Raw genomic sequence first — 7,934 nt, forward strand, 5'->3', positions numbered from 1 at the left:
AAATTTATGAAGAAAAAAATAAATAAATAAAAATAAACCGGAGTGAAGGGCAGTGCTTAAAAAAAAAGAAAGAAAGGGTAGTGTGTGAAGGGCACTGCTTGTCAAAAAAAAGAAGAGAAAAAAGAAAGAGAAAAAAAGAACAGGATTGTCAGAGGTTCTAGTCCCTCTGAGAGCTGGCTCTGAGGGAGCTGGATCAGTGTCAAGGACTCTCCACGTGTAAAAATACACTGATTTGGTGATGGAATACCCACTTCTGTGGAATTATTTCAATTGGATTATTACATGGTACAAAGTGTGATGCAAAGGATTAAGTATACCTTTCAGAATAACTCCTGTGCAGCATTCCCTCTCAGTGTGGAAGCTGTATATAAACCTTGGAGGTCTGCACAGCGATGAAAATAATGAGAGGGCATGTTGCTCCTCAGCATCTGTGAGAGGATCTATGAGATAATGTCAATCGATGTGAAGCCAGAAGAGCACAGCAGGTCAGACTTGCTGAATTGCAAGAAAGTCAATGTTTCGGGCCAATACCCTTTGTGACTCCATTGTGGCTTGAAACATTGAGTTTCCTGCTCCTCAGATGCTGTCTGACCTGCTGTGCTCTTCCAGCTTCACATGTATTAACTTTGACTTCCAGCATCTGCAGTCCTTACTGTCTCCTAATCTATAAGATAATGTCTGATCACATGGAACTGAAGCTTGAGATTGTAGGCTTTTACAAGATGTGTTCTGCTGTCACACCTTTTTAGAGAATTAGAAGTAGCATATGCTCATATGAGTGCAGTGAAAAGTTTACAAAATCGCCACTAGGCACCATCTTATGGCCAAAAGTACCTAGGTATAGGATTTTAGGAATAAATTAGAAAACAAAGAAAGAAGAAGTTCAGCATTACACTTCATGCTATCTTATGTACAAAGCGACTGAGGTACAAAATCTTTGAAATAAATCAGAAAAATGACAAAATAAAAAAATATACAATATCACAGTCCTTCAAGCAGACCACATTCAGCCTCACCTCCAGACCAAACTGGGCCTCACCTTCAGACCAAACTGGGCCTCACCTCCAGACCAAACCAGGCATCATCTCCAGAGCAAATTGGGCATCATCTCCAGACCTCACCGGGGCTCACCTCCAGATCGCACCGGACCACACCTCCAGACCAAACCGTGCCTCACCTCCAGACCAAACCGAGCCTCATCTCCAGAGCAAATTGGGCTTCATCTCCAGACCACACTGGGCCTCACTTCCAGACCACACTGGGTCACACCTCCAGACCAAACCGGGCCTCATCTCCAGACCAAACCCAACCTCACCTCCAGACTGCAATGGGCCTCACATCCAGACCAAACCGGCCACACCTCCAGACCAAACCGGACCACACCTCCAGACCAAACCACGCCTCACCTCCAGAACAAACCGGGCCTCACCTCCAGAGCAAATTGGGCTTCACCTCCAGACCACACTGGGCCACACCTCCAGACCAAACCAGGCCACACCTCCAGACCAAACCCAACCTCACCTCCAGGCTGCAATGGGCCTCACATCCAGACCAAACCGGCCACACCTCCAGACCAAACCGGGCCACACCTCCAGACCAAACCAGCCACACCTCCAGACCAAACCGGACCACACCTCCAGACCAAACCGTGCCTCACCTCCAGACCAAACCGGGCCTCACCTCCAGAGCAAATTGGGCTTCACCTCCAGACCACACTGGGCCACACCTCCAGACCAAACCAGGCCACACCTCCAGACCAAACCCAACCTCACCTCCAGACTGCGATGGGCCTCACATCCAGACCAAACCGGACACACCTCCAGACCAAACCGGGCCACACCTCCAGACCAAACCGGGCCACACCTCCAGACCAAACCGGCCTTAGCTCCGATCTGCAAATGTTCATTCACCTGCATATAGATTTTGGAAGGCATAAAGTGGCGCCACCTTTGGATACATCTGTCTGGCAGATAGAGGACACTTTTTCACTTGAAGCCCAGAAGCAATTTTTTGTTATTCTTCCTATATGACTACTGTAAAAATGCAAACAGCTTTAAAGCAACAAATGTCACTTTCAGGCCCAGAAAGGTCATTTGTCTTATTGTATCCAACACATTTTTTTATCCTGTAACTCAAGCAACAAATTTATGTCATAGTGAAATATGTAAAGCGATTATTTGTTAATGCTAGTTACATAGTTCAACAAGTTCATTATCATAACAAAAGAAATGACTAATTTCCTTTACTTTTTCCTTTATTTCTTGCTTTTCATTATGTCATTATGGTGCATCAATAACAAGTGTATGAGTGCTTTAATTTTCAGTTGTAGATCTTAAATAATAAGCTGTTTGTACAATTTTTGTACCATGTCTGCAACAAATAGCAACAAATCTTTAAAGAAATGGATTTGCTTATGATCACGCATTTGAGTTGATAGCTTTAGATTCACACAAATTGCAGCCTTTGTAAAGAAGACAGGTGTTACTTTTCAGGAGATGTGGTAACCCAAAGGAAATTGAAGGCAGTGGGGCTGAGTCACAAATGGGTTCTTTTAATGTGAACTACAGGCAAGTAATTCAAGTTTGTAACCTGGGAAAAATGTGTATATTTCAAAGAGTCTAGCTCTCTATTGTTAGTGTCCTGAGCACTGAGGCGAGCTTTTAACATCATAATGAAGGATGTTCCCTGATGGATTATCTGGAGGTAGGATTAATTCCTTCACAGCTTCTCTGGAGGCCAGACATTTTAGTCCTGAGTACACAAGAAATGGAGCTGCCAACACTTTATCTCATTTTCAAACTCTGGTGTGTGAATCAAATTCCTTTCCCCGAATCTCCATTTAGTTTTGTTGTGAAATACCGTCCTGGCTTTAAGTGAAAAAGATGACTGAAGATCCAAACTAAGTTGATTTGGAGGATTTAAATGCAGGCCTAAATGCTTCAAAAGTGACAAGAGATTAAACTTTTAAAAGGGAATGGTGCTTTTTTTTAGGATAGGGAGGTAGGCGGTTGGGGGGTAGAGGGGGAAAGGTGGGGAGTGAATAGGGGAGGGGAAGGTTACTAAATTTGCCAAAGTCAAAAGTGCAAAATGTACTTTTAATCAGGTAGGACCAAAGATAGTGAACTGAATAATCTCATGCAATTGCCATAGGACTTTCACCACACCCCCTTTCCCTGACCCACTGAAATGTGTTCATGTTCTTTGAGAATTGATGTATTTCAATATATTTTTATGGGAATTCCAGACATTTGTGCCACAAGATGACCTGTTGACAAGTCTTGATACTTCAATGGCTATGAAATCTGTGGTTTGCTTTCATGGCGAGTCTAATAATGTGTCAATTAGTATTTCCCAGTGCTCCTTTCATCTGTGAGTTAAGGCTTTTGGGTAATACTTTGCCGCAGTCAACAATCTTTGCACTAAAGGGCTCTGAGCAAAATGAGTTACAATGTCAGTAGGAAATGCTAACATCCTTGGTCAGTACTGACATTTACCTGCCACAAAACTGGATTTACAGTCATTAGCAAAAAAAATGTAATTGAAAAATAATTCTTTTTTTAATGTCTTAAAGTTGAGTCAGGTCACAGCTAGAGAATCTATATGGTACATCTACTGCTCCAAAGTCAAGTGGCAGGGTGACTATTTTACTTTCAGTCAGATCTAGCCTGAGGGAGTTTAATAAATAGAATGATTTAGAAGGGCCACTGGGAAAAGATGATAGTACACAGAGTTTTTTTGTTGTCTACAAGAAGGGCATTGGTGGATACATCAAAAAGGAGTGCAGAAATGGCGCAAGACTGCAGAGCACAGGAGGTAGATGATTTATAACTGGGTTCGACAACAAATAGGAAGTATCCTGCAACATGCATTTGAGGAGCAATCCTTGAGGAGGTGTTTGTTAATCTGATCGTTTATGACTGAGGTGTTTCCCTTGGCCCACTATGAACATACGGTGGCAATTGACAAGGAAGAATATGTTAACCTGATCATTTTCCATACCTTTCATCATGGAGGAGTTAACTGATCTGTATATAGTGTCACTCTATTTCCCTTTATTCAAGGTTGAAGGTGAACAATTACTCCTCCGCAATCTCACCCTTACGATAATAACTGTAATTTTTAAGAATGTAACCTGATTGAACATCCTTTACTTATGTCCAACACTTCTCCAGCCACTTGAGTGTTGAGGTTTCTCACAGTCCTCACTGTGTACAGCAAGCAAAATCAAAATTCCTTTCCTATCTCTTCACTGTCAATTCTGCTCAGCATGCGTCAAGTTGATTGTTCAGTCACAGGGCCTGTGGAGTATCTTGCTACTATCACAGTTGATACAGGACACTTCCAACCAAAGTATCATAACGACTACTATTTTCTCCAGAACTGCCACCCCTGTAATTTTCACCATGTTGTCAGTTAACCCTAGGCATTAGAGCAGCGTTAGGTAGAAATGCCTATCTATAGGGTATTCACTCCATTATCTGTCTTCATAGGGATACTAAGAACCTCTATTTTCTTAAAGTTTTTTTTAACTGAGCACATAGATAAACTCAAGGCAATATGTTAGCACATTTTAAGCTTGCTATTGATGGAATAACCATAAAGTTAATCTGTGAATTTGTACAGCAAAGATACTATTCATCTAAGAACACTTGTATCAATCAATTGTGCATTACAGTAAGGATGAAGCATTGTGAGTAGAGAGTCTGTTGAAAACTGGCTTTAGTACTAATGGTATCCTATGATTTGGAGATGCTGGTGTTGGACTGGGGTGTACAAAGTTAAAATCACACCATACCAGGTTATAGTCCAACAGGTTTAATTGGAAGCACTAGCTTTCTGAGCGCTGCTCCTTCATCAGATGGTTGTGGAGGACACAATTGTAAGACACAGAATTTATAGCAAAAGTTTACAGTGCGAGTTTATAGCAAAAGTTTATCCTAAGTGACAAACCTGAACGGCACAGAGGAACCTCTTCATTCTGAGTTTTGGTATGTATATTGAATAGTTCATTTTTGACTGGTGTTATTATACTTGCAGGTAAAAACAATGACTGCAGATGCTGGAAACCAGATTCTGGATCAGTGGTGCTGGAAGAGCACAGCAATTCAGGCAGCATCTGACGAGCAGCAAAAACGACGTTTCGGGCAAAAGCCCTTCATCAGGAATAAAGGCAGAGAGCCTGAAGCATGGAGAGATAAGCTAGAGGAAGGTGGGGGTGGGGAGAAAGTAGCATGGAGTACAATAGGTGATTATTATACTTGCAATAGAGTGACCCTAACGATGCCCGATAATTCAATGGACTAGTGCTCCTTTGGGGAAAACATGTTCACAGGAAAACTGTAGGGGTGGTAAGGTGCTGCTTCATAGCAGCAGGGACCTGTATTCGACTTTCAGCCTTAGGTGACTGTTTCTGTGGAGTTTGCACATTCTTCCTGAGTCTGCAGTCCAAAGATGTGCAGTTAGGCGGATTGGCCATAGGAAATGCAAAGTTGCAGGGATAGAGTAGAGGGGGGGGTGGGATGCTGTTCAGAGAGTCGGTGTGGACTCGATGGTCTGAATGGCCTGCTTCTGCTCTGTAGGGATTAAATTATTATAGTAATCTTCTATCCATAGCTTTCAATACATGGCAATTCCAAGAGTTGACTCCCTGCCAGTGCCTTCTGTATTGCGTATTAAGACAGTGAGAGCAAGCCCATCATTATTAACTAATTTCTCCTACATATATCACACTTGAGCATCATGCAATAGTTGTGTTACAATATATTGCAAAGATTGTAATCCCATCAGCCTTGAACCTCAGCTTTTCTTTCTTCTAAGATGCATTGCTGAACTATTTCAGATTACTAAGGATATGTTATGAAGACACATCACTCTCACTGTTTTTGCCTGAATCCAATAGACTCCATACCATTGCTTTTCAATCCAGCCTATGATTCTTTCTCTGTGCCATGTCTCACCAGTACTTTGGGCCTTATCCAACATTTATAAAGTGGCCAAAATTCTCTGCATTCATAATTTATGGTGATTGAAGAGCTATAATTTGTTTCTCCTCATAGTGGATTATCTGGGTTTTTTTTCTGGACTTTTAGAGGTACCTCTTCTAGGATTACATACATTTTTCCATGAAAATTGAAAGCAAGTAGCTTTGAGAGTGGTTATGGAGGCTTCCACAATAGAGTTTGAGGTCAAAAAAACCCCACATGTAAACCACAAGATGCATGGCATAAATATTTATTACGTATGTATAAACAATATGTACTGTACACACAGGAATGTTGGATAGTAGAGCCTTTTTAGATTAAATAAAAGTTTGACCTTTTTTTCCTGCAGTGCAATGAGTTAGTCCATTTAAATTGGGGTCAGTGAAAATAAGTGACGAAAATATCACAGTGCTGGCAATTTTACAAAACTGTTCTTTAACACTGTTTATGAAGGAAACCCAGTTCTCTGTTTGTACACTACGTCCATTCAGAAGTGAAACAATGGGTGCCTTTACCCATGTAAATAACGATTCTGAATCTGTCAATACTGCCAGAAGTTCTTAAAAACATAAGGACTTAATTTTACATTCTTAACTAATCCCTGTCACCTCTTCAGCCAATTCCATTGCTGAAGATTCTCACTGAATTCCAGATGTGCACATTTTCAAACAATTACTTTTCCAACATATTTTCAACAGCACAAGAGTTTAAAACCAAGGCTCAGGTTTTGTGGTCAACTGAGAGGAAACTGCTCTCAAAGTCTTCGTGATCTATGTGATGTGGATTTCATCTTTACTGATGTTAATTGCCTTCTGCCAATGACTATAAAAGTATTCAGCAACAATAATGTCAACGAGGAGGTTTAGAAGTTAATTGAACATGAATTAATTAATTAATATGATGACAGGTCAAACTCTGTCTGTCTCCACAGATGCTGCCAGACCTGTTGCTTATTTGCAGCAATCCTTGATTTTATTTTGGATTTCCAATATCCCCAGTATTCAATAAAAAAACAACCAAAAGATCTGCAGATGATGTAAATCCAAAACAAAAACAGAAATTGCCTGGAAAATCTCAGCAGGTCTAGCAGCCTTTACAGAGAGAAATCAGAGTTAATGTTTTGGGTCGAGTGACCCTTCCTCAGAACTGGGGTCAGAGTTTTTCCAGTAATTTCTGGTTTTGATTCTCAGTATTCAACTTGTTGATGAAGCAATTAATTACATTGTACAATTCTTGCAGATAGTGAGCCAAGACATTAAAGGCACTGATTATCCTGAACTTTTTAATAATTTCACAGAGAGAAAGAATAAAGTTTGACATCGTCCAGGACAAGGCAGCCTGCTTCACTGGCACCCATCTTCTCAAACGTTTACTCCCTCCATCACTGATGTAGCGTAACAGTAAATGCCATCCACAGAATGCACTGCAGAAATTCACCAAGGCACCTTAGGTAGCACCTTCTAAACCCAGGACCACTACTATTCAGAAAAACAAGGGTGGAAGATACATGGGAACACCATTGCTTGGAAGTTTCCTCCAAGACACATACCATCCTGACTTGGAACTATATCGACATTCTTTCAATGGTACTGGGTCAAAACACTACAACTTCCTCCTGAACAGCATTGTGGGTCTAACCACAGCAAGTGAATTGTATGAGTTCCAGAAAAAGGTAGCTCATCATTCACCTTTTCAAAAGCAACTAAAGATAGGCAATAAATCCTGACCCAGCCTGCGTCACCTGCATAGCATAGATGAATTGTCAAAAAAGGTAGACTCTGAAATGCAATTCTTTTTAAATAAATATTTCTATTATTTTCAAAATCTTTGGATTTCTTTTAATATCATAATGAAGAAATTTGGTACTGCACAAGTACAAACTTAGCCCCTCATGGTCAGAATGATTATTAAATAGCTTAATAGTAGTTTAATAGTACAAGTTTATTTAATTCC

The sequence above is a fragment of the Chiloscyllium plagiosum genome, unplaced genomic scaffold (genome assembly GCF_037043375.1).
Source record: "Chiloscyllium plagiosum isolate Xiang-an unplaced genomic scaffold, Cpla_swu_hap1 HiC_scaffold_39, whole genome shotgun sequence".
Classification (NCBI taxonomy): Eukaryota; Metazoa; Chordata; class Chondrichthyes; order Orectolobiformes; family Hemiscylliidae; genus Chiloscyllium; species Chiloscyllium plagiosum.